The sequence below is a fragment of the Chamaea fasciata genome, unplaced genomic scaffold (assembly GCF_029207755.1).
Source record: "Chamaea fasciata isolate MVZ Bird 193981 ecotype frontalis unplaced genomic scaffold, bChaFas1.0.hap1 SCAF_54, whole genome shotgun sequence".
NCBI classification, from domain to species: domain Eukaryota; kingdom Metazoa; phylum Chordata; class Aves; order Passeriformes; family Sylviidae; genus Chamaea; species Chamaea fasciata.
Genome location: NW_027094139.1, coordinates 907,596 through 934,739, shown reverse-complemented (window position 1 = coordinate 934,739; position 27,144 = coordinate 907,596). Strand labels below are relative to the sequence as shown.

At 49.1% G+C, this 27,144-nt stretch overlaps 1 pseudogene; it reads left to right on the top strand.

Moving 5' to 3' along the window:
- The first annotated feature begins 10,002 nt into the window (after positions 1-10,002).
- LOC136304160 (inhibitor of nuclear factor kappa-B kinase subunit beta-like) lies at positions 10,003-25,802 on the top strand (annotated as a pseudogene).
- The last annotated feature ends 1,342 nt before the right edge of the window (positions 25,803-27,144 follow it).

The window sequence follows — 27,144 nt, the reverse complement described above, 5'->3', positions numbered from 1 at the left end:
CGGTGGATTTTCGGCACAATTGGCGATTTTAGGCGAAACCGGGCGGTTTTAGGACCGCGCGTTCCCTTGACCCCGCCCCTTTTCTGTCCCAGTTCCCGCCCTTTCCTTGGCCCCGCCCTCCCAGGCCGGGCCCGGGCCCGGGGGAGGAGGAGGAGGGAGGGAGGAAGAGGCGCAGCGGCGGCAGGAGCGGGAGGAGAAGACGAGCGGAGGGAGCGGCGGCTCCAGCGCTCCCTGAACTGGCGGCACCGCCGGGATCATCGCCCCCATCCCGCAGGTGGCCGGGGAGGGGGAGCTCGCCCCAAATATCCCGGGGGGTCCCTGGGTTTGGGGTTTGTTGGGGGGATGTTTGGAGCTCGCGGGGCTCCAAAGCCGAGCAGCAGATGCCCCTCGGGGGGACATCGGGCGCTCCCCGGGAGGTATTTTTGGGGGGTCCCGGTGCCGGCAGTGGCTGCTCCCAGTATGAGCCCGGTCAGTCCCAGTATGAGCCCAGTCTGTGAAAAACAATGTTCACTTTCTATGTAAATTTTCAGAAACAGGTTTAATAGAAAATGAGTCAGTTAGGAGATTAAAAAAAAGCTAAGTACGTTTGGCCGGTTGACTTGGCATTTAGCCAAGTCCACACTCTGCTGTATCAGAGTCATTCTTTAAATACCATTTCCATTGTATCAACCTGTTGAATGTTCATATTTTTCCATAAACTAGTTTCCATATTCCGGGAACTGTTTTGCATGGTCCCTCCTTGGGTCCGCTGTTTTAGGGCATGCGTGTTTCTTGGCTGTGTCTTCATTATCACCTCCAGCTTGGGCCTTGGTCCATACTTTCTTCAGATGGTAGATGCTGATAGTTGGTATCTCAATAGCAGAGTCTCCTTTACATGTTCTCTAGATGTTATCCCGACCAAACAGACAGTTTAAGCATACTATATCATCTAGTACCTCTATGCCTAATTTTCTTTACTAATAGCAGAACTAAAAAAAACTTATATCATTACACAATATTCTTAACCATATAGAACACATCTTGCAAAAAGCCAAGTTTATAATATGCATTTATAACACCGGTCACTCCCAGTATGAGCCCAGTCAGTCCCAGTACCCGTAAGTGGGGAGACAGAAGAGGGGGGAGCTTTTTGGGTTCCTGGGACTCCCAGCAGCCCGGGGAGGGTGGGGACTGAATAGATGAGGGACCCCAATAAAAGTGTGACCCCCCAACAGCTGGGACAGGGGGGAACCAGTTTGGGCCTTGGAGCTGCAGGTGGACACAGGCAGCTGCTTCTGCTCCCTCTGTGTGTCCCCGTGTTCAGCAGTGCTGCTCCATCAGTCTGTGCCCAGCAACGGGGAAAAGCCTCAGCCCTGCAGGGCCAGCGGGAAGGGAGCTGCTCCATACAGGAACAGGGAACAAAGGAAACACATTCTTTAGGATGTGTTTTCTGTTTAAAAAAAAAAAAAAAAAAAAAAAATTAAAAAAAAAAAAAAAAAAAAGAAAGAAAGAAAGAAAAAAAAAAAAAGAGAAAACCAGAAAAAATACAAAAGATAAAAACTGCCCCAAAACCGTGTAGTTAAAAGTCTTCCATAAGTGTGGATTAAAAAGATGTAAGTGATGTTTTGAAATGAGAACTCAGTTGCTTTGTAAATGTGCTCGTGGCAAGGATTCATCAGCTGCATTCTTTTGCAGATGTTGGAATTATTTCCTAATATGAAGTAAATTTAAACTTAAAGCAATAGGAAATTGAAAGATGGATTGTGTACGACTGCATCTTGAGTGTAAAAATTTGGCAGTTTGAAACTTGGAGCAAAAGTGTTGCAAATGAAAGTTTTAAATCCCAATGGATTGTGTGACAGCAGTTTTTCCTATACTGTGTGTAGCAGCCCAAGGATTTCATCAGTGGGGTGGTGGGTGCTTTTAGCTTTGTCCTGTGCCACTCTGGGATCTCATGAAACAGGACTTCACCTGCCACCAGCCCGCGTTTCCCTCTGCCACCCCAGCTCCGTGGACCTTGTGTCCCCCAAAGCAGACACAAAGTTTTCCTGCTGCTCTCCCTTTGCACAAATCCACAGAGAGCTGGGATTGTTCCAAGTCTTGTCTCTCCATTGTGCCATATTCCAAAAGAACCAGCAGCCCATCCCAATGAATACAGCGAGTTACACTGATGGTTGTCAGCTCCATTTCCTGCCTAGAAATCCTGAAACTGCTTCTAAATGCTGCTCTCCTCAGCTCTTAGACACCTACTCACACAAAGCTGGGAAAAAATCCCCTGGCTTCCGGCTTACAAGTGAGCCAAAGTTAGAGCTCTGTGGAAAATCTCTATCCATCCCTATCCTTTTAATACATCTGTATGTGAGGTGTGCATGGATGTGTCTTGTATAGAAAGGAAGGAGTGCACAAGCACCGTGCCTGACACTTTCCCTCTCTGTGTTCATTCCATACCCATGGGTACAAAGACATTATGGAAACCCTGGCGCAGACAGAGCCTTCTGTGCATGGATACAGAGACATCCAAGAGCCCCTTGGTCATCCTGCTGGAAGGACGACAAAAAGGGTGTGGGAACTCAGCAGTGAGGAGAGCTGAGGGCTGGAGAGCAGCTCTGAATGACACTAAAATGTCTCTGGGCCACTGAGACATTGCTACTCTTCAGCCAGTAACAGTCCCTAAGCCTGGGACTCAGTCTTCCTCATGCTGAGGGGCACCAAGGAAGGCAACAGTGTGATGGAGACTGGCATGGGCTGGGAACTCACTGGGGAAAAATAGAGAGCATTGTGAAGGAAAAGGCAGGTGGAGGACAGAACTGTTCAGAGAAGAGCTGAGCTACAGCTTGAGCAAGCTTAAAAATGTCATTTGGGGCCATCCCAGATTGATTTCATTTCAGAAGGTATTGAAGAAGTTTATTTTTTGGGCGGTATCATGTTTTCTCTTGGAGATGTACACTGCAAACTTGAGCCGCATTGCCAAAATGCTCAAGGCAAGTCTCTGCTGCAGGGCACACCGTTTCTTCTTTGGCTGATTCCAGCCCGGTGCTGAGCCCAGCAGAGCCCTGGCAGAGCCCAGAGCAGCCTCAGCACCCGCAGAGCCCGGCTGCAAGGACAGAAACCAGAAACCGCCCGTCAGCTGAAGGCTCCTGTGCCCTTGTCCCAGCCGCCCGCGGTGCCCAGGCCACGCTGGCCGTGCTCAGGGCTGGACCCAAAGCTGCCCATCATTGCTGGCAGTCCGTGTGCCCAGCCTGCAGCCAGCCACGGCGCATCCAGCCCTCAGCAGCTGCCCAGAGCAAGATGCTCCTGTGCTGGCTGCCATCTCCCAAAAGCTCTTACCCCACCCGTGCCAAGAAGACGGGGACCCACCTCACGCCATCCGCCGCTGGAAGAAAAGCTGCTCCCAAACCACGTCCTCAGCCTTCTCCAAGGGCGCGGCCCATCCACGCCACAGCTGGTCCCAAGCACTTCCCAATCCAAACTGGACACCACCTAGAACACTTCCTTTAGAAAAACAAACAACAAATTAACAGACAAAAAGGGGAAACAAGGGAAAAGGTAAAAGATGTGATCTCTGTCAGGGGCTTGAGGAAGGGCCAATTCCGACATGCTTGGGAAAAACCCACCCACCAGTGAGGGAAGCCCATGCTTTCACTCTTCCCCCCTGCACTGCCCCCCAAAATAATGGTGATCCCAAAGCAAACAAGGGCAGTGGAGCAGCCCAAGCCCTTCCTTGCCTGCAAAGCAAAGCAGCCCATGGACAGGCTCTGGAGTCCCACCTCTGCTCCCACCTTGGGGGTTTGTTTGTGTCGGGCTGGCTGCCCCAGCCCCAGCCCAGGGCACGGTGGGTGGTGGGGGCTGTTGGCAGGGCCAGGAGCCAACTCCCATTTCGTAACCACCCCAGCCTGTGCCCCCAGCCCTGCCAAAAAGCAGCTTGGCAGCCCACTGAACAATCAGTTGGACCTGCCCCAGCAAAGGGAGGAACCTGTGGTTCCTGGACAGGCCGTGCAATGCCCAAATCTGGGAGCATCCCCCTGTGCGTGGACTCATCTGCAAATTGGCTGTGGAGCCTGGCTTTGAAGAAGGTGCCAGAATCGAAGTCAGTCATCTTCACCTTTGTGGTGGCCAGGTCCCAGAAGAGGTTTTCATCCTTGATGTTGTCCTCGCTGTCTCCAGCAGCAGCAGCCCCACCTTGTCCAGCTTCTCCAGGGGCTCCTTCTCGTTCCCTGGGGGTGAGACCAGGCTCTCAGGGCTCTGCCCAGGGCCCCAGCTGTCAGTGAACCAGGACAAGCAAAACCAGCCTGGATGGCAGCCACCAGTGCTGGGCAGAGCAGCTCGGCTCCAGCACGAGGGCTGCCTGTGCCCATCCCATGAGCCCTGCGCAGTGACACAGGCAGGACAAAAAGTCTGGCTTGCTCTGCTTCTGATCACCAAGGCATGAGTGCAGCTGGAACTTACCAGGGCACTGCATCAAAGTGTGCCTGTGGCTCTCTCCCTTCTTCTAGGGCAGATGAGTATCCTGCATCCAAGGATCACAGAACAGGTCTTCTAATGAGGGCCTGTCCAAGGAGTGCACTGATAAACACCACCTGATCAGATCTTGGCAATCTGGGGAGAGAAACCAGAAGCCACCAGTCAGCTGGAGAAAGCTCCTGTCCCACTATTCCCATGCCCAGGCCATGCTGCATGTGCTCAGAGCTGGGCCCAAACCTTCCCACCAATTCCCTGTTTTGGAGGAGATCAGGAGAGCAGGACATGTGCCACCTCCTCAGCAGCTGCCAGAGCAGGATGCTCACAAGCCAACTGCTGTCTCCCAGCACTGGTATTCCCCCCGTGCCCAGAGATGAGCATCCACCTTGAGAGAGCCGTTGTGGCAGGGAGAGCTGATGGTCCCAGCTGATCTTCTGACCCCTCCTGAAAGGGTGTCTTCCACAGACCATCTGGTGCAGCAGGATGCCCAGGGACCAGATGGTAGCTGGCTCGCCATAGTACCAGCCACAGTGGGTCCATTCCGGGGGGCTGTAGGATGGTGTTCCTATGGAATACAGATGGAGTTCATCAGGGGGATGCTGCTGCTCCCAGAGCCTGGCCCCAGCATCCCTGGGCATGCGGGGGCTGCACCAGTGGCACGTGGGGTGACCTGCTGCTCTCTCACCAGCACCAGTGACTTGTTTACAAACTCAGGGTTGGAAAAAAAGCTACTAGTGTCGGAAGGGGGCAGCGGAAGCCGTGGCAAGGCCTGACCATGACATCCAAAGGAAAAACCCACTCAGCGCCGGGGAAAAACCATGCCCTCATCCTCCCTGCCTGCATTGCCCCAAAAAACATTATGAAGCCAGGGCAAATAAGGCAGGCAGAGCAGCCCAAGCCCATTCTTGCCTGCACACCAAACTGGCTGCTGCACTGCTTCTAGCCCCCGCTTCTCTGCTACTCTCACCCACAGGTGTTTTTGTCGAGCTGCCTGCCCCAACCCCAGCGCCAGTCCTGGACAGAGTGCCTGGCAAAGGCTGCCAGCAGGGCTGGAAGCTGGCCCCCCACACACCCCTGCTCAAAAGCCACTTGGCTGAAGACTCAGTGCCGTGTCTGGCAGCAAAAGGGAGAGTCCCTGCTGCCACACCCAGGCTGGGCCATGAGATGCTGGGACCGGGAGCACACCCCTGCGTGGGCTCACCTGCAAATTGATTGTATGCTCTCTCTTGCAGGTAGGTGCCACAGCCAAAGTCAATCAATTTGGCCTGCCCGGTAGCCAGGTCAACCAAGATGTTCTGGGGTTTGATGTCCCTGTGCAGGACCCCGCAGCTGGTGCAGTGCCGCACGGCTTCCAGGACCTGGCGGAACAGCTCCCGCGCCACCTCCTCGGACAGGAACCTCCGTGCCCGAATGAAATGCTGGAGGTCCTGACACCGCTCCGGGCGCTCCAGCACCATCACGATGTTGTTGGAGAACTCCACCCACTCCAGCAGCTGGACCACACCAGGGAAGCCAGTGGAGACCCTGTCCAGCAGCACGATCTCCAGCGGTGCGCTGGTGCCGTTGGGCTGTGGGAGGACCACGATGCCGTCAGTGGGGCTGAGGCCCTGCCAGGGGTGGGGAAGCGCTCACCCTGCCCGGGATGTTCTGCACCCTCCAGTGGCCGCACGCCCGCTCTCCCTCGAGGCGTCCTGGCGGATTCCACCCTGCCGGGCCTCGGCTCGTCCCCGCCCGGCACGCCCCGGCTTCTCCCGCTGGCCCCCGCTCACTCACCAGCTCTCCCCAGTGCTGGACGCGGTTCCGTGGCACCCTTTTGATGGCCACCTGCAAGGCAAGGGGAGCAGCGGGCTGAGCTCACCGCCCGCCCTGCCCAGCCCCATCCTCTTCCTCCTCCTCTGCCCTTCTCCTCCTCCTCCTGCACCCCCTCCTCCTGCGCCCGCCGCTCACCGGGGCGCCATCCGAAAGCCGCGTCGCCGCGAAGACAGTTCCGAAGCCGCCGCGCCCCAGCAGCGAACCCAGCCGGTAGTGCTCCTGGAGGCCCCGCTGCGCCTTCCCTGCCGGAGAGACGCGGCTGTCAGCGCTCGGCCTGGGGCCAGGAACGGCCCCTGAGCGCCCCTCAACCACCCCAGGCCGGGCATCCCCAGGCGTTCGCTCCTGGGAAGGCGACACTGGCGGCTCGGGGCCGGCGGCCGCGCTGGCCAGCGGCGGAGCTCGGGCCGGGGAAGGCGCAGCGCAGGCGGCGGGAGCGGCCGCGCCGCGTGTGTCCGCGGGGCCCGGGAGGGGCCGGGGCCGGGCTCGGAACAGGCGGAGGCAAAGCGCGGCGATACTGTCCCTGGCCCAGGCACCGATCCCCGCCCAGCACCGCCATCGCCAGGACAGCCAGAGGCGGGCGGAGGCGAGAGCGCGGTGGGAGGCCCGGGGGCGGGGACGGGGCAGCCCCGCCCGGGGCCGGGGGCGGGCCGGGGGCATGGCCCGGCCCTGCAGGGGAGAGGGACACTGGGAGAGGAGGGGGACACCGGGACAGGGAGACTGGGAGCGGGTGTGGGACTGCAGGAGAGGGAGAGGAGAAGCAGGAGGGAGTCGCAAGAGGAGCTTTTTTTTTTTTTTTTTTTGCTGCTGCTGCTGCTGCTGCTGCTGCTGCTGCTGCTGCCACTGCTGCCGCTGCTGCCGCTGCTGCCGCTGCAACTGAAGCCCCGGGGCCGTTTCTCCCCGGGGCCGTTTGTCCGTCGCCCGCTCAGCGCCACGCCGAGCCCCGCGCACCCCGGGGGTATCCCCTGAGCCTTCCAAACGCGGGAACTTTGCCCCGTTGAGCCAAGACCCAGAGCCTTGACTCCTGCACTGTGGCAGAGCAATCCCCTTGGCTGCTGCTATGCATTGTCCCTGCTGAGGGTCACACACTGTCAGAGAACATTCCTTGAATGCAGAATTCGTACCTGGCCCAAGCACTGCACTTGCGTCTCCAGTATTGCTTTCCAAGAAAAACGGGGGTAGGCAAATTGTGTGTAGCTCATGGTATTTTACAGCGTCTAAAACTTGCCAAGTCATGGATCTTAGAGGTGAGATCCATTTGTAGTTAATGAGATGGAGAAGTAGTGCAAAATGGAAAAGGGGAGCATAGAAATAAATAGAGAAAACCATCTTGGATTGGTTCTTTCCATTTTTGTTTCATTTTTTAAAAGCTGTTTCAGCTTTCCCAGAATCTTCTCCACAGTCCTGTCTGCTCTTTCCAAGAACCCTTCCTGGAGAACAAGCTGCAGCTTCTGTCACTAAATGTCCTACCAATGGCAGCAAGTTTGTGAAGGAAAATAAAAAATGGTTTTACAAATATATTAACGGCAAAAGGAAGGCTAAAAACCGACCTTTGTTCTCTGCTGGATGTGGGAGGGAACTTAGGAACTGCAGATGAGGAGATGGCAGAAGTGCTTAACGCCTTCTTTGCCTCAGTCTTTAGTGGGAATATGGCTTGTCCTCAGGACAGCTGCCCTCCTGGGCTGGTAGATGGTGTCAGGGAATAGAATGGTGCCCCTGTTATCCAGGAGGAGGCAGCCAGAGAACTGCTGAGCCAAATGGATGTTCACAGATCTGTGGGCCCAAGTGGGATCCACCACAGGGTGATGAGGGAGCTGGCAGATGAGCTTGTGAAGCCGCTCTCCATCATTTACCAACAGTCCTGGCTCACTGGTGAGGTTCCGGAGGACCGGAAACTGGCCAATGTGACAGCCATTCACACAAAGGGTGGGAAGGAGGAACTGGTAATTAGAGGCCAGTTAGCCTGACCTCAGTACCCGGTAAGGTCACGGAGCAGTTTATATTGAGTGTCATCATGCAGCACCTACAGGACGGCCCGGGGATCAGAGCCAGCCAGCACGGGTTTAGGAGGGGCAGGTGTTGTTTGACCAACCTGCCTCTTCTATGAACAGGTGACCTCCGTGGTGGATGTGGGAGAGGCTTTGGATGTTGTCTGTTTGGACTTCAGCAAGGCCTTTGACACTGTCTCCCACAGCACACTCCTGGAAAAGCTGGCGGCCCACGGCTTGGACAGGAGCACTCTTTGCTGGGGAGGCAAAGGCAGAGGGTGGTGGGGAATGGCGCTGCATGCAGCTGGCAGCCGGTCACCAGTGGTGTTCCTCAGGGGTCTGTTCCTCGGGGCTCCTGGACTCAGCCCCAAATCCACCTGATAAAAATCCACCGAAATCCCTGCGGAGCTCTTTGTCTTCCTTCAGTTGTCTTCAAGTCTCCATGGCTTGTGCAGCTGCTTGGAATCAGTTCGGAATTCTCTTAAGGAGGAAGATATCAAAGCACACCTCGTGATTTTTGGTTTTTTAATTGCAGGAGTATTTTTTTTATTTTTCATTTCATTGAAGAGTTGACTGAAGCGTTCTTTAGGTGATCTTGGTGCTGAATGTCTCCTTAGGAGTTCTGAGCACAGCGAAGAATGAGCCCCTTGCAGGCTGACCCTGTTTGGACAACCTGCTTCTCACCCAACCTCACCACGTGTGACATCACCCACCTTGGACTGCGCTCCCAAAACATAAAAGAAAATTCAGCATTTTTTTATAAAAACAAACTTATGTAAATAATAAAATTAGAAATTTATTTTTCAGTTTTATAATAACATTTTTCTATATTTTATTACCTAATTTTTATATTGACATTAAAAAATCAATATATTTTTAGGAACAAAAAAAGCTATTGGTCATTGGTTCTAAGTAACACACTTCCCTTCATGAATTGCTTGACCACTACTGGCTATTGAATTCTTCTTCTTCATGCTGATTTGCTCTATTTTTAGTCCTTTTGTCATCTTCTTTAGCATTTTCTCAGACAGGGTAAAAGGGGCAACTTTGGGGTTCATGGAGCCATTTCTGGGGCACATTTGGGGCAGGGAATTTGGAGAGAACTTGAGGGTCTGGAGGACACATTTGGGAAGCGGGTGGACACTTGGAGGGGCACTTAGGGATTCTGTCGGACAATTCGGGGTCCAGGGGGGCACTTGGAGGTCAGGGAGGGGAATCCGGGGCCCTTCGGGGTCCGGGCGGGCACCTGGGGGGCTCTGAGGGGACTCTCTGGGGCGCGGGGGATGATGGGAGTTGTAGGCGCGGGTAGAACAGGGTTGAACGGCGCCGCGGAGCATCACGGGAGGTGGAGGCGCAGCTCCAACGGCTGTCGGCGGGGCGCGGGGCATGATGGGAGATGGAGTCACGGCTGGAGTAGCGCTCCGAGTGCGCCGCGGAGCATGCTGGGAGCTGTAGTCCCGGAAGTGGCTCGAACGCGGCGTCTGGGGCTCCGGGAAGGCGCTTTGGGGACACTTTTGTGTCCGAGCCGCGATTTGAGGTCCTCGGGGGGAACGTGTACGGCTCGGGAGCACTTGCGGGGAGCTTGGGGAGCTGTAACCGAGCTCTCTAGGGCGCGGGGCGGGGCAGGAGTTTTTAGGCGCAGAACCGTGTTCCGAGGGGCTCCGAGGCCAGGGGGGATGATTGGAGATGAATTCCCTGAAGTCGCTCTAAGGGGAATCTGTGGGGTCGGAGCGTTCAAGGGATCCGGGGACGCTTTGGGGGCGGGCGAATGGGCGCTGAGGGAACAGTTAGGGATCCTGGAGGGGCTGGGGGACACTTGTTTAGTTCAACGTGGTTTTTTTCTCATGAAACGTACGTATTGTATTTAAAACTTAATATTCCATAGGTATGGGTTCTATAGGCATAGATATCAATTAGCCTAAGTGCAAAACCTAATATTTCATGTAAGAATGATGTTCTCTACTGTTAAAAGCAAAATTAACCAAAGCAAACAAAAAGGAGAGAGTTAACAATTAATGAGAAAGGAACAGAAAAGGTTGTTATGCCACTGTAAACTTTCACTCTGAGTCTACATTTCAAATAATACAGGTGACCCATCTGAAGGAGGATTTCTCCTCAGGAGAAATGTCTTTCTAAAAGTTTCCTTTGTTGCCAGGAGCTGCCTCTGTGCCAGGAGCCCGGCCCAGCTCAGCAGCACAGAAACAGCCCAAGGACTTGAATGACCCTCCCGTGGATTTGGTGTTTCCATTCAACTCTGTCCCTGAAAGAGTGTTCCAAAAACTTCTCAAGAACTCAAAGGTAAATTAAAACACTGAAGTTTTTTGCAATTTTAATGGGACACACAGAGAGACCCAATGGAGAAAGTGTCCCCAGGTTCCATCACTGCAGGCACTGATGACAGGTGGGGACAGACAAGGCAAAGGTGTCTCTGGTGCTGAGCAAACCTGGATGTGTTCCATGAATCCAAAAGGCCAAGGCCTGAGCCCCGGCCCCTGGCAAGGCAGGGATCTGTGGGGCAGGGATCTGTGGGTCAGGGCTCTGTGGGTCAGAGATCTGTGGGTCAGGGCTCAGCCGTGGGGCTCACCGTGGCAGGGGTTGCTCAGGAGGTCACTCGGGGGGCGCCGGATCCTGTAGGGCGGCTCCAGCGGCTCCTGTGGGGCAGAGACGGGGGCGGGACAATCTGTGGGGCAGGAGCCATCTGGGGGGCGGGGATGGGATCTGTGGGGCGGGGTTTGGGATTCGGGATCTATGGGGCAGAGCGGGGATCCCTCAAACTTCCCACAAAAATCCCCAAATTTCCCAAAAACTCCAAATTTCCCCCCCAAAAAATTCCAATTTTTTTCCTCGAAAAAATTCCCAAAATTTTCCCCCATTTTTCCCAATTTTTTCCCAATTTTTCCCCATTTTTCCCAATTTTTTCCCAATTTTTCCCAATTTTTTCCCAATTTTTCCCCATTTTTCTCAATTTTTCCCAATTTTTTATAATATTCCGAAAGTTTCCCACAGAATCCTCAAAAAATTCCCCCAAAATTCCCCAAAATTTTCCACAAAAATTCCCAAATCTTTCAAATCCCCCCAAATGTTCCCATTTTTTTCCCAATTTTCCCAAATTTTGGGGGCTTTCCCCCAAATTTTCCCCAAAAATCCCCTTAAAAACGACCCCAAACCAATAAAAAAATCCCAAAATTTTCCCGATTTTCCCCCAAAATCACCTAGAAATTCCCCCCAAAATCCCCAAATTCCCAATTTTCACTCCAAATCTCCCAAAATTTCCCCAAAATTCTCCCAGATTTTCCAAATCCTCCATTTTCCCCCCAGAATTCCCCTAAAAATGACCCCAAAAATCCCAAATTTCCCCCAAATTCTGGAATGTTCACCCCAAATTTCGGGTTTTTTTCCCCAAAACTTTCCAACCTCGAGGGCCACCAGTGGGCGCTCTGTGGGGAGAGAATTTGGCGGATTTTGGGAAAATTTGGGGGAATTTTGGAGAGTTTTGAAGGAATTTTGGGAGAATTTTGATGATTTGGGGTCATTTTGGGGCAAATTTGGGGGAATTTTTTGGGAAATTTGGGAGAATTTGGGGGAAAATTTGGGTAATTTGGAAAAAATTGGGGGAATTTTGGGGATTTTGGGAAAATTCAGGGGATTTGGGGGGAAATTTTGGGGGATTTTGGGAGGAATTTGGGAAAAAATTTGGGACTTTTGGGGGGAAATTTGGTTTTTTTTTCTGGAAATTTCGGGGTTATTTGGGGGAATTTTGGGAAAATTTGGGAATTTTAGGGGGAAATCCGGGGGATTCGGAGGAATTCAAAGAAGGAATGGTGAAATCCTGGGAATTTTTGGACCATTTTGGGTCATATCGGGGGAAATTTTGGGTGATTTGGGAGGGAAATTTTGGGAATTTGGGGGGATTTTTGCAGAAATTTTGGGATTTTTTTTAGATTTTGGTGAAATTTGGGAGAATTTGGAGGATTTTTGAAAAAAATTTTGATAATTTTGGGGAATTTGGGGGGATTTTTGACAAAATTTTGGGAATTTTTTTTGGATTTTGGTAAAATTTGGGGAATTTTTGAGGAAATTTTGGGAATTTTTGTGGGCTGTTTTTGGGGGGAATTTCGGGAGAATTTTGGTCGATTTTGGGGGGATTTGGGGACAATTTTGGGGGAGATATTTGTGGAATTTTGGAGAATTTTGGGGGATTTTTGAAGAAATTTTGGGAATATTTTGTGACTTTTGAGGAAATTTTGGGAATTTTTTTACATTTTGGGGAAATTTGAGGGGAATTTTGGGGATTTTTGGGGAAATTTGGGGCGGATTTTTTGGGGTGGAAATTCGGGACAATTTTGGGGTCATTTGGGGCCTCGGTGTATCCCGTCATGCCCCACGCCGCTTTGCGCCTCGGTGTATCCCGTCATTCCCCGTGGTGCCCCTTTGCGCCTCGGTGTATCCCGTCGTGCCCCGTGCTGCGTTGCGCCGTGGTGTATCCCATCGTGCCCCGCGGTGCCGCTTTGCGCCTCGGTGTATCCCGTCATGCCCCGCGCCGCTTTGCGCCTCGGTGTATCCCGTCATGCCCTGCGGTGCCACTTTGCGCCTCGGTGTAACCCGTCATGCCCGGCGCCGAATTACACCTCGGTGTATCCCGTCATGCCCTGCGGCGGCGCTTTGCGCCTCGGTGTATCCCGTCATGCCCCGCGGTGCCGCTTTGCGCCTCGGTGTATCCCGTCATTCCCTGCAGTGCCACTTTGCGCCTCGGTGTATCCCGTCATGCCCCGCAGTGCCGCTTTGCGCCTCGGTGTATCCCGTCATGCCCCGCGGCGCCGCTTTGCGCCTCGGTGTATCCCGTCATGCCCCGCGGTGCCGCTTTGCGCCTCGGTGTATCCCGTCATGCCCTGCGGTGCCGCTTTGCGCCTCGGTGTATCCCGTCCTGCCCCGCGGTGCCGCTTTGCGCCTCGGTGTATCCCGTCATGCCCTGCGGCGCCGCTTTGCGCCTCGGTGTATCCCGTCATGCCCCGCGGTGCCGCTTTGCGCCTCGGTGTATCCCGTCATGCCCTGCGGCGCCGCTTTGCGCCTCGGTGTATCCCGTCATGCCCCGCGCCGCTTTGCGCCTCGGTGTATCCCGTCATGCCCTGCGGCACTCTGTGCCTCGGTGTATCCCGTCATTCCCTGCAGTGCCACTTTGCGCCTCGGTGTATCCCGTCATGCCCTGCGCCGCTCTGTGCCTCGGTTTATCCCATCATTCCCCCGGCGCCGCTTTGCGCCTCGGTGTACAATTGACATCACCCGCATTTATTTCGCCTCTCATTTGCATAAATTTACATAAGGCTGGCGCATCAGTGAGGTGGGTGGGGTCAGAGCCACGCCCAGGCCCCTCCCAGTACAAACCAGCAACTCCCAGTCCCTGTGGTAAGTGATGTCATTCGCGTTTATTTGTGCTCTCATTTACATAAATTTGCATATCGGCGCGGTGGGCGGGGTCAGAGCCGCGTTGGCCCCTCCCACTCCCTCCCAGTACAACCCAGTAACCCCCAGGCCCCGCCCAGTTTGTCCCGCCCTTGTCGCTCCATATAAGGGAAGGGGGCGTGGCCTGACAAAGGGCGTGGTCTGTTCACCTGTGGGGGGAGGGGCAAAGGTTACACCACGCCCAGAAACCCCAAAACCAGTTTAAACCAGAATAAACCAGTAACCCCCAAACCCACTCCCAGTCCATCCCAGTATAAACCAGTGACCCCAAACCCACTCCCAGTCCATCCCAGTATAAACCAGTGACCCCAAACCCACTCCCAGTCCATCCCAGTATAAACCAGTGACCCCAAACCCAGTCCCAGTCCATCCCAGTATAAACCAGTGACCCCCAGTCCCCGTCCCAGTGCCCTCACCTGTCCGTACTGGTTTGAACTGGGATCTCTCGATGCTCGGTGGCCTCCAGGGAGCGGCTCAGGGCCAGGGCCCGGCGCTGGGGGATACTGGGAGTTACTGGTTTATACTGGTTTCTACTGGTTTGTACTGGGTTATACTGGTTTGTACTGGTTTGGGGGTTTTCCTTACTGGTTTGTACTGGGACAGGGTTTAGGGGTCACTGGGATGAAGTGGGATGAACTGGGAAGGGATTTGAGGTGACTGGTTTGTACTGGTTTATACTGGTTTGGGGTTTTTCTTTACTGGTTTGTACTGGGAGGGGGTTTGGGGGTTTTTTGGGATTTTTGGGGAGAATTTTGGGGATTTTGGGGCATCAAAAATCCCAATTTTCAGTCGGAATTTTGGGTGAATTTGGGGGATTTGGGGGCTTTAAAAATCCAAATTTTTAGTGGGAATTTTGGGGTGAATTTTGGGGGTTTTGGGACTTCAAAAATTCCAATTTTTGGGTGAATTTTGGGGATTTTGGGGCTCCTAAAAATTCCAATTTTTAGTGGGAATTTTGGGGTCATTTTTGGGGATTTGGGGCCTCCAAAAATCTCAATTTTAGTGAGAATTTTGGGGGATTTTGGGTGGGAATTTTGGGGTGAATTTGGGTAATTTTGGGGCTTCAAAAATCCCATTTTTCAATCAGAATTTTGGGGTCATTTTTTGGGATTTTGGGGCTCTGAAATCCTGATTTTTGGGGCGAATTTTTAGGTCAATTTTTGGGATTTTGGGGCTCTGAAATCCCGATTTTTAATGGGATTTTTTGGGGTCATTTTTGGGGCATTTTGGGTGAATTTTGGGGGATTTTGGGGCTCTAAAAGTTCCAATTTTTAGTGGGAATTTTGGGGTGAATTTAGGGGATTTTGGGTGGAAATTTTGGGGTGAATTTAGGGGATTTTGGGACTTTAAAAATTCCAATTTTTGGGTGAATTTTTTGGATTTTGGGGGCTCTAAAAATCCCAATTTTTAGTGGGAATTTTGGGGTTTTTTGAGGGATTTTAGGTGGGAATTTTGGGGGGAATTTTGGGGATTTTGGGGCTTTAAAAATTTCCACTTTCAGCAGGAAATTTTGGGGTGAATTTTGGGGATTTTTGGGCTCTAAAAAATCTCAATTTTAGTGGGAATTTTGGGTGGGAATTTTGGGGTGATTTTGAGGGATTTTGGGGCTTAAAAAAATCTCAGTTTTCAGTCGGGATTTTGGGGTCATTTTTTGGGATTTTGGGGCTCTGAAATCTCAATTTTTAGTGGGAATTTTTTGGGGTCATTTTTGGGGCATTTTGGGTGAATTGTGGGGGATTTTGGGGCTCTAAAAGTTTCTATTTTCTATTCCTATTCCTCTTGGGTCTCACACTGCCGTCTTCGGCTCGTCTGCTGTGCCCTCAGCGCTACAACAACGCTGCTACCTACAGCCGCCGCTTTGCCTGACTTAACGTCTGTGCTGCGGCAGTCCCTTGGGGTGTTGGATTAACATTTTCGGCTGCAGCAGTCTCATTGCAGTTTGGGTCTTTTCTGGACGGTAGCAACAGACTCCCTTGCACTCCTGTGCAGGGCTCGTTGCTGTACCTTCTAGACAGATCTGTAATGCATACATGTTGAAGAAACACACTGTCTTCCGTATGAAGTGCCAGGAGTTAAAATGAGTCCGTGAAAGATGGAAACCTTTAGAATTCACTAACTCAGTTTCTCAAAGCATTTGTGACCATGTTGGGCTTTGCGTGGTGACCACGAGCACATGAAAGTGTATAGCAGTTTCAGAACATCATGTATACTTGCCTAATTTTTGTTCTACAGACTGAACCATCCCAATGTGGTGGCTGCCCGCGATGTCCCTGAAGGGATGCAGAAGCTCGCACCAAATGACTTGCCATTGTTGGCCATGGAGTACTGCCAAGGTGGAGACCTCCGCAAGGTGGGGTCCCTAGGATGGTAACCTAGGAATGGATCACCTTCTGATCTGATCCTAGGTTTTCTACTGAAGTTTTCCCTTCAAACCTTTGCTTTCATACCCTGATGTTTCATATTTCTAGTCATGGCATCAACAAGTGTTGGTGGCTTGGTCCTTGGTATTATGTTCAGCTTTTGAAGACTTAAGTGCTTTGTATTTTTTTAGGTGCAAGTGACACTGTGAGGAGTTTGCACACAGAGAATGAGGGCAAGTGTAGGGGACGTGCAACAGTATTTGAGTATGGCCAAGACCATTGTAGGGTAGGTGCATCTGTAGGCTGTACCCTTCCTGAAAGTGATGAACTCTTGTCTGTCATAGGAAGAGATAACACATGGTAGTTCTAATCCTAAGGCTTTTCTGACCTTGTCTATAATCTGCCCATAGCTAAAACACAGACCTTAGGCCTCAGATTGGAGTTGATAGTGTCAGGCAAAGAGGGATGGAACAAATAGGAGGATGAAAACGGGATGACAGTGACTTCTTTCATCTTCTTTCCCATGCAATTAAACCAAGGCACAAAGCTGTAATTGCTGCTACCGCAGGTCACAGTCCATAGAGTTTTGTGCTTCTGGAGAATTTAATTGCTGTTGCTGAAACTTCTTGCATCCCTGAGAATTTGTGGAACTCTGGAGTTCACTCGGGATAGAGAAGGGAAAGACTACATTCTGTGTTCCTTACTTGCAGTACCTGAACCAGCTGGAGAATTGCTGTGGCTTGCGGGAAGAAGCTATTCTTATCTTGTTATCTGACATTGGTAAGTGGTGGCAGTACCTTCAGTTGTCTGAACTATGGAAACCCTTTTAGTCCTGAGTCCACTCTCCAAATATACAGTAGTGACCTTAGTGACTCCATTTCAGATTGACCTTTTATGATCTTGATCATCTCCCAAAAGTGTTGGGAGACTGGGGAGGTTCTTGCCTACTGGAAGCTAGCCAGCATTACTACAGTTTACAGGAAGGATGTGAGGGAACATCCAGAGAGAGAACTCAATTTGTGTCCAGAGTTCTATGGTGCTGACTTTACCCCTTACACTCAGTGTTTCATTGTATGTTTGATTGTACAAGGTCTGATGTGAAAGCCATGCTTATTACTAGATAGAGTAGATGAATCCTTACTGAGCTCATGCTAGGTACTGTTACTTAGCTCTAACAGCTGGCTTTTTCTGTCTCAGCTTCTGCTCTCAGATACCTTCATGAGAACAGGATCATCCATAGAGACTTGAAGCCAGAGAACATTGTGCTGCAGCAAGGAGAGCAAAGGGTAAGCAGGAAGCCGTCGTCTCTACCTGCACAGACAAGTAAACTTACAAGGAACCTGCATGTGCTTCATGCAGTTACATGGTCCCTCTGCAAGAGCACTCAGCCCAGGATAACACCTGTCTCAGGTCACTGTCACATAGTATTCTGTGTGCAGCTGAGGTGAGACGTTGTATTAGACGTCTGTTAACACCTGACATTTTGACTTTCAACTATTAAGGAAAGAAGCAGACTGTCCTGATTGACCAAAGATCGGAAGGAGCTAGAGGCGTAACTGCTAAGTGTGCTCCAACACCTTCAAATTCATTGTGGTTTTAGAAATCTACAGTAGCCTCCCATTTCTGCTTCTATCTCTTCACTGGCACCTTTCCTGCATAGCTTTGAAGAGCCAGACCTTTTCTTTCTGCTGTATGATGTGCTTTTAACAGGACTTCAGTCTGGCATTCTTATTCTCTGTTGTGTGTTTCAGTTAATACACAAAATCATTGACCTTGGTTATGCTAAGGAGTTGGATCAGGGGAGCCTGTGCACATCCTTTGTTGGGACTCTGCAGTACTTGGTAAGAAAGGAATTCAGCTAGAAGAGCAGCTACTGCTTTCTAGTGGGATAGAATTAACTGTTACCAAGCTTTGGGCTGGGATTAGGTACTTGCACGGTATGGGGTGCGTTTGTGGTGCTGAAGCTAGCAAAGGTGACTGCTTTTTTGCTGACACTGGGTTTTGCTGAGACTGGGTTTTGTGCTACCTGCATCTGTTATAAATAAGCAGGAGTGCCAGTAACCTATGCTACTCACTCCAGGAGGGTCTTAAAGCCCGTGAGAGGCAGCGTTCAGTAATGTCTTTAATTATTTGTACAAATGTTAATGAGATGTTAAGGGACAGAGAAAGCTGAGAGCTTTCTGGCCAAAGCCATCTGGCTTTGTCTCACGCGTGTAAACTGTATCAGGCTCCAGAACTACTGGAACAGCAGAAGTATAGGGTGACAGTGGATTCCTGGAGCTTTGGCACGCTTGCCTTTGAGTGCATTACAGGCTTCCGACCATTCCTACCCAACTGGCAGCCAGTGCAATGGTGAGTGAACCGTGGCTGGGTGGTAAGTGGGCATGATGTGACTTTCCTGTTTACAGGAAGCAGAAGTGTGGTCCCTTGATTCTGAGGATAATATCCCTATGTTTCTTGCCGTTTTGGAAAGTGACCCCTTTCACAGGGGCTTGACTCACCTGAGCAAGTTCAGCATTCCTGAGACTTGCTCTATGGGATAAGGGCTGACTCCCGCAGGGCAGGTAACAGAAACCAAAGTGGCATCTGTATTATATGTCAAGAGTAGCTTTTAAGAGCCTACTAGCATGCAGGCTGGGAAAGGCGGGCAATTTTTTCACCATTGTACTCGCTCACATTAGGCATGCAAAAGTGCGTCAGAAGAGTGAGCTGGATATTGTTGTTTCAGAAGACTTATCCGGAGAAGTCAAGTTTTCTAGCAGTTTGCCCTGCCCCAACAATCTAAACAGGTGAGTACTAGAAATTGCTGTGCTGAGATAAACTGATTCTTCTGCAAAAGGACCAAGTTTGTGTTGTATGCCTTACTGTGTTAATCTGTGAATACATTGAGTGCGTGACACAGGCAGTACTACTGTCGCTTGTCAGACTTGTGTAGTCTTGGTTTCTGCCTTCTAAACACTGCGTTTGTGATGGGGAGAGGTGGAGTGCTGGAGGGAGAAGGAGGGGGGCAGTTCTGTCAGTCCTCCCACACAGAACAAGCCGTATCGTTACTGCCACTGCACTTTTACCTTTTCTGATCTCCTGGTTTTTGTTGCTCAGTGTTTTGTCTGGGAGGCTGGAGAAATGGCCGCAACTCATGTTAATGTGGCACCCACGTCAGAGAGGTACAGATCCTACCTATGGACCCAATGGGTGTTTCAAAGCATTGGATGGCATTTTGAACTTGAAGGTAAGCAATATGTCTGTATTAGCCTAAAAAGTTTTCCAGAGAGCAGTTTCCTGAGCCTCTGAATCCTAGACTTAGGAGGAAGAGTGAGGCAGAAACTCATAGAACTGTCTCCTGACCGTTAGTGACAGGTGCTTTCCTCTTGCTTCTTTGAGGACAAATACTCCCTGAGCTTGTTGGGAGTAGTGAAGAGCTTCTGTGCATGCTTGGTTCCATATTCTGAGAGAGGATTCTACAGGTATTTAACTGCCATGTTTAACTGCCATATTTAACTCTCTTCCACTTGATGGAGGACAAGAACTTTGCCATAATGTTAGGAAGTAGCTGTAAAGTGACTTCTTGATTCTGCCAAGTGCTTTGAACAGTTTCTTGGTGGTCATTTTTTCGGTCCCTCAATCTCTGCTCTAAGATGACCAATGTATCTTCAGCCTTTCTCATGCCATGCTACTCTTCTTGTAGTTGCTTCACGTTTTGAACATGGTTACGGGAACTGTGCACACCTACCCTGTGACAGAGGAAGAGACTCTGCAGAGTGTGAAGGCCAGGATTCAGTCAGATACAGGAATTCCAGAACAGGACCAGGAACTACTGCAGGAAGCAGGACTTGAATTGTTTTCTCAGAAGTTGGTCACTAAACATACAGCTGATGGCAAGGTGAGTCTCGGTATTTCCTTTCTTGAGTTTGAGTGAATCAGAAGTCACTGCACTCGCTTTGGGATCACAGCACTCCCTGCTGTTGTGGCATGCTTTTGTCATGGTAACCTCACAGACCTAACAGCCACTGTAGCGTAGGCAGCCTGTTGCCTTTGGTGCTCTGTGTTTGGTTGAGGAGGACTCTTCTGTTTGTGGTGTTGCCAAGGCTTGCTCTTCCCAAGAAAACCTGGTTGGGTCTTTTGTCTTCTGCAGGTGAATGATACTGCAGCAGCAGACACAGACCTTCTCTTCCTCTTTGATAACAAGAAAGTTTCCTGAGGCTCAGGTGGCCTTGCGTCCTCATCCAGAAAGTGTTGGCTGCATCCGTAAAGACTCCTCTGGCATGAATATGAAGGGCGGGGCGGGGTCAGTGTTGAGAGGGGCGTCTGTGTTTTGTGGTCTGTATCATGCACAAAGAGTAGAGGGAGCTTTTGCGTATTGGGACTGAAGAAGCGGTAAAATGGACTGTCATTCATTCAGTTTATCAGAATAACTAAAAAAGGGAGGTGTTTGATTATGACATGCTAGGGGAGCTGCACAGGGGTTATCCAGCTCTAGGCTTTGCAGGCAGTAACATGCCCCTCAAAGGAGCAATGTTTTGGTCTGTTTTGTGATAACACAGTATTCCTGCTTCACGCTGATATGTCCATTTCCCTTTCTCCCACCTCCTTTGTTTTCAGTTCAGGATCCAAAGAAGAATCTCCACTTTTTCCAGTTGCGCAAAGTGTGGGGTCAGATCTGGCAGACAATGCGGATGCTGAAAGAGGACTGTAATCGGCTTCAGCAGGGGCAGCGAGCAGCCATGTACGGTGGCCGTTTCTCCACAATACTTATCTCTGTCTTTGTGCGCTGGTGGAAGGGAAGACAGAAATGGGACCCTGTTGGAATGGGGAAGCCCGTGATTGGAGCTGTATGCAATTCATGAAATGTGGAGAGTTAGCCCTTTGGCACAACTGCATTTGTCCTCACCGCTGTCTCAAGTATCTGTTTTGGATGTAAATGAAAGCCTGGTGGATTTCTACTTTCAGAGGCTAATAGGACCTTCTTGTCCTTGCAGGATGAATCTGTTGCGTTACAATAGTACCCTCTGGAAGATGAAGAATTCTATGGCCTCCCTTTCTCAGCAGCTGAAAGCAAAGCTGGACTTCTTTAAAACAAGCATCCAAATTGACCTGGAAAAGTATAAAGAGCAGATTGAGTTTGGAATTAGTGAGTATAGCATCTGGAAAACGGGTCTTTTCATGACTCTTCTCCTCACAAAAACACCTGCCTCCTTCTCTGTGAACCTGAGAAAGCCAGTCACTCTTCTTTGATTCCTGTAGCTTCTGAGAAGCTGCTGTTTGTCTGGAAAGGGATGGAGCAAGCTGTGGAACTTTGTGGGAGGGTATGTTTCTAAATCTAACTGCTAGTCATAAAGAGGTTTGTTTTTGTTATCTCTCCCCTCCTCCCCCTTTAGCTTCATTGTCCCTGCCTTAAATAGAAGCCCCTTGTATCTGCACTGATGTCAGATTTCACATTGCCTCGGTTTGTGTGGCACAATTTTTGTCCATTATTAGTACTACATGAAGCTCGTTCTGTTGTAAGGCTTAGGGGGAAACGGGAGATCTTGGCGAAGCCCCAGAAACGTCTTGGAATTTCCTTGAATTGAAACGACTCATTTGTCTTTGGCCAAGGCTGCTGTTTGCATCTTGTTGGTTTGTTTAGAATTAAGAATGAGAAAGGAAGAACCAGTGTGAGTGTGAGTGGTAGTGTCTCTAGGTATGAGACTGTTGTGTTGCTTATGTTCTACCCTGCTTTCAGGAAGATGATGTGGAGCAGGTAGTGAAGAGGATGATGGCCCTGCAGACAGACATCGTGGACCTGCAGAGAAGCCCGCTAGGTCGTAAACAAGGAGGAACACTGGAGGATTTGTGAGTTGAACTGCCTTGAGCTTCAGATGCAGGAGTGTTTCTGGCTAAGCTTACTCACTAGAGGACAGTGAAAGGGCTGTTTCTTCCACCCAAATTGTGGGGGACTGGGAGCACTTTAACACTAAAGATGTTTTTTGACTCATCTGTCATTGTTCTGAAATGGCAGACAGGTATAGAAAAGATTTGAGTTCTCAAACTATTTGTTCCATGTTTTGGTTCTTTGGAAATCCTTTTCTTTCCTGCTTTTTTCTTCTAGAGAAGAACATGCCAGAGAGCTGTACCGAAGACTCAGAGAGAAGCCAAGAGGTAAAAGATGCTTTAGCTCGAGGTCAGCTTGCTTTGTGTGTAACTTTGGAGGTGTAGTAACGATCATTGAGAAAACTAGCTGACTTCTAGGCCTGCCCAGACACTAGCAGCACATGGGCTCTCCTGGATTGCCTTTTCTCGAGAGGGAAGTCAGGGAGTCAGTTTCACACTAGGCCAGCCTTCCTTTCTTGGTGCTTTGTGAGCTGTTCTCGAAACTCCTCTGGAGCTCTTCTCAGAGCAGGCTGTTGCCACAAGCAACAACCAACCTTTCTGGGTAGAAAGGATGAAAGACACAACTGTTCCTTTGATCCAGTCCCAACTCTCCTTTTCAAGTTCTTTAAATTTTGAAGAAGGTGGCTAAAATTCAGTGTAATTCATCCCACTCAAACTTGCATATCCTGAACTTTGGCTGTTTCAGGATTAAAGCAGTAGTGGAAATGAGCCGCTAAGAATCTTCTCACTCTGTCCTATAAACCGACCTTTCTGTGTAATATTGGCTCTCATTCCAGATCAGAGGACAGGCGGTGACAGCCAGGAAATAGTACGACTGCTTCTACAGGCAATCCAGACCTTTGAAAAAGAAGTTTGAGTCATTTATGCTCAGCTCAGGTGAGCTTTGCACATTTTATTCAGAGTTGAGAGAAGGTATTTTCTCTTCCAGCAAGAGAAGGTTTAAAACTCATTGCATATGGCTCTTGAGATCTTGCAGTGTTAACAGAAAATCATTAACTTCAGAACTGTTCTCCTACTGCAGTGGCCCATGTGTGATCTGATTAGTTTTTATTTTTTTAATAGTAAAACTGTAGTTTGCAAACAGAAGGCATTGGAATTGTTCCCCAGAGTGGAGAAAGTGATGAATCTGATGAGTGAAGATGAGGAAACAGTTGTTAGGCTTCAGGAGAAACGACAGAAAGAACTGTGGAACTTGCTGAAAATTGCTTGTGTAAGTAAATTAAGAACTCCCCTTTAACCTGAGAATATGGTTTGTAGCACAGGCTACTGAAACAATAGTAAATTGAGTGTATCCTATGGTTCTTTTCTTTCTTTTGAATCAGTATGAAAGCCAAGTTCCGGGTTGTCTCATATTCCCGGCTGCTGAAAACTAGTGGGAACAATTGCACTCTGAATATTCTGTGTTTTCTTCAGAGTAAAGTGCGTGGTCCTGTTACTGGCAGTCCAGAGAGCGTGAACACATCCCGTCTTGGTAGCTCAGGTCAACTGCTGCTGCAAGTCCCTTCTGGAACATTCAATTTATCAGAATCTGTAAGAAAAAGGTGAGGCAAAGTCTGGAGTTCTTCGGCTGCTAATGCCACCACTACAAAGCTAGGCTTCCTGCTTTGTGAAATAATGGCCCACAGGGTTTCTCATATTTTACACTTTGTGTTCAGCTTGCATTGTCAGCAGCCTTAGTTTACTTGGTAGTTAAGACTTCCTGGGGCTTTCAGATCTTCCATATGAAAACTGGGTATCATGTATGGCTTCACTTCCCCCAGCCTCAGTAACAAAAGTGGTTTTTTGGTTTTCTTCCTTTAATCTGAGATGGTTGGGCTCACTTGGAAGTACACTGCCAGCAAGAACTGTTGAAGTATTGTCATGTAAGGTCACAGTAGCTGAGCTGTGTCATTGAGACTGCTGCATGCGTAGTTCCGGCTTGCTTAAATGAACTGGGTTACCACTTGGAATGAAAGACCTTGGTTTGTTTCTTTGCCTGTTGCCCCATCCTTAAGTTTATAGGCTACTCAGCTTTTCCTCTAGCAACAGTGGTTCCACCTAATAAGAACCCAGATCCATCTTGGAATACATTTCCTTTCCCCCATTTAGTAAATCAGGGGCTGCCACCAACTTTTCAAGTTGCAGTATGAATTACAAGCCTATGACCTGACTAACTTCAGTGTTCTGCAGCGTATCTGCCAGAAGTATTTCTTGATGACAGAGGCAGCATCTCTTTAAACTGCCACAGAAATTAATAGTGTAATAATTGCCCCTTTCAGTGAGGAGCTGCTGCTGGAATCTCGGAAACTTTGTAGCCAACTAGAAAATGTGATGCGTGACACAATGAAGGATCAAGAGCAGAGTTTCTTGGTAATGTATTCACTCTTCTGTAAATGGACTAAGGAAGTGCCTGGCTTCGAAGTTCTGAATGTGCAACTTTGCCACCACTAACACAGCTAAATGAAATCTGCATTTTACTCATGGCCAAGGGGGAGAGTAGGAGATGCACAGAGATAGGAAGCACCGGTTCCCTCATAATCTGCCGCCTGACTTACTCTGCTTGCCAAAACTGGGAGCCACATGCTGGGAACTTGCTGCTCTAAACAGTAAAGGATGGGGCAAAGCACTTGGCTGTTGTACAAAACTACTGCAAAACTGCACACAAATTTGGGATGAGCGGGTGTCAGGGATCCTTAATTTAACAATGCAGAATATTGAAGAGAGAGTAAAATACTGGAGAGTGCAAATAGGTTGTTTCCTTAACAGCAGTCACGTGGCTCATCATGAAATTGACCAACTTGTTCCCAGTAAATTTTTTATAACTCTTAGCACACTTTACCTTTATTTTAGAAAAAGCTCAACTGTAGCCTGGTGTTGAATTTCATTTATTCTTTCGGCTCTAGACTGGAGCTGGCTGCAGCTTCAGGTAGAAGAAACAAACAATCCAGAACAAACCCAGATGTAGAATCACTCTGGTTGCCTCTGAAGCCATGCTGCTTTGGGAAGCCAACTGTGAAAAGCTGCTGCCTCTGAGAAGGGAATATCAACTGCCTTCTACTGTCACCAGCTGCTTATGTGAATCATATGGCTTAGCTTTTAGTATCCACTTCTCAGACACTTTTTCACAAAGATACACTAGGGAATGCCTGTTCTAACTGCTTGGAGAATGTTCTTAATTGTGCCTTAAGACAGCAGATCTCTGTCCTGATACGTCTTCCCTTGGGCATCGCCTGTGGCTGTTTTGCTGCATTTTGGGCTTTCTAATGAACAATGGACAAGGTATACCCAGTCACTGGTAGATGTCACCTTCCTAATGAACTGTGAACTTAATTGCTTAACTTTGCTGATTTGCACTTTTTTTCTTTAAGTGTAATGGTTGTACTTACCTAATACTTGTTTCCTGTCTGGGAACAAAATTATCTAAAACATGTAAACTTTTGGTTTGCTCTTGTTGATGCGCTCAATAACACTGTAATGGAAAAAGCTGCTTTCACTGTGCAGGTCTCTAAAACATGAGAGGTGTAAGAATGTTAGCCTAGAAACCAAAGAAGGAAATCTTCAGTGTACAGGTATCGTGTAACAAAGCATTTGCAGATTATCTATTAACCATGCTTAAAGTTGCATGAAAAGATGAAAAAAAGACCAAAAACCCCAGCTGGATGGAACCTTGGTGAGAGTCAACACACACCAACCTTGTGTTCTGACTGTGACCAATTTATTTCATTCTGTTCTAACCCCAAATTTCCACTACAACACAGAGACCTCCTTTTATAAAAGGCTGTGAAGTATAGGACATGCAAAATGCAATACAATAATGGGGAGAGGTTGGATTTTCTTTTGGTTTTTTTGGAACAGATTTAAAATACAGGAAACTGAAATGTGGCACAAACATCACAACTTCCATGCATGCCTTCAAGTGTCTTCCTTTGTTGTGCTGGCACACTCTGGACTTCAGCATTGGGTTAAAGTCATTCTTGGGCAGAGTAGAAAGTTCACACTTCTTCAAATTTCCGAGTAATATTAAGGCTGAAATGCACCGGGTACACTTTTCCTTCATCTTCCAGAGCACCACCAGTTGTTTTACTTAAAGCTGTGTTAGGCTTCCAGCTCAAATCCCAGCTCAATTTTGTGACCTCCAGCACTGAAATTCTTGCCATCAATCAAGCCTGAGAGGGTCAGCTTTACACCTACAAAAGCAAGTCACGAGAACCATCATGCACTGACATCCCAGTACAGTGCTCTTCCTCAGGTCCTTGACCTCACTAATGTGGCTTAGTTGCCACAGGAACTTGCATCCATAGACATCCTTTAGTTCTCTGAGTCTGCGTAGACTTCTAGCTCCTTTGTTCATCTAGTCTGTTCTTAAGATGACAGTGAATTAAACCGTAGTGTAGTACTTAACACCATTTGCTGTTACCAGTGAGAACTGCGTACCAGATCGAAGGGCATGAGTGTAACCAATTCCAGTGAGGCTGGCATTGTTCACTTTAGCCTATAGGAAAAAAAAAATCACAGTATTTATAAACTGTGTAAGTATTCATACAGAAGTATCCCAGTCCCCTGAGAAGGTGGCCTATGCCTTAACACTCTTGAGCTACTTGGAGACCAACCTCTCTTAGAAGCATGTTCCAATCTTTTCCTTTTCTCAGGAGTTTTCAGCTTAAGCAAATGGTGCGAATTCTGCCTTCAGAGAATGCCATGCTGTTTTTCACTGCCTCCTCTATTATGTCTTTATATCTTTTAAAGAGCTACTTACTGCAGTCCCTCAGAGCCTGTCTTGTTCACATCACTCAGGAGTGATTTTCTTTTTTCTTCTAATGAGCAAGAAATACATGAATATGCAATCCCCTTTTTGCATTACTAAGTTTTGAGCTCTTAACAACAGTATTTCTCATTTTCAATTTTGGTTCAGTGGTCCTGGAACTAATTGTTGTTTTGAAACATAAATGCTTGCTACTTCAGTTCTTGGTCTTAAAACACACACGTCAGCTAACTTTCAACGGTTAACTTACTGTTAGGAGAAGGCTGTAAGCTCAGGTAAACTTCCACCATTGTAATTATAATATGGTTTTACATTATGGATTTAAGAATTCAAAGGACACTTTCATTGTCTTTTAAAAGACATTTTTCAGCACAGTAGCATGCTATTCCAAGCACACTAGTCAGACTATTTCACTATGGACAAAATTATATTTAAGATTTCTTTTCCTCCATAAGTTCACAAGTACGATGTGTGAGGTCCC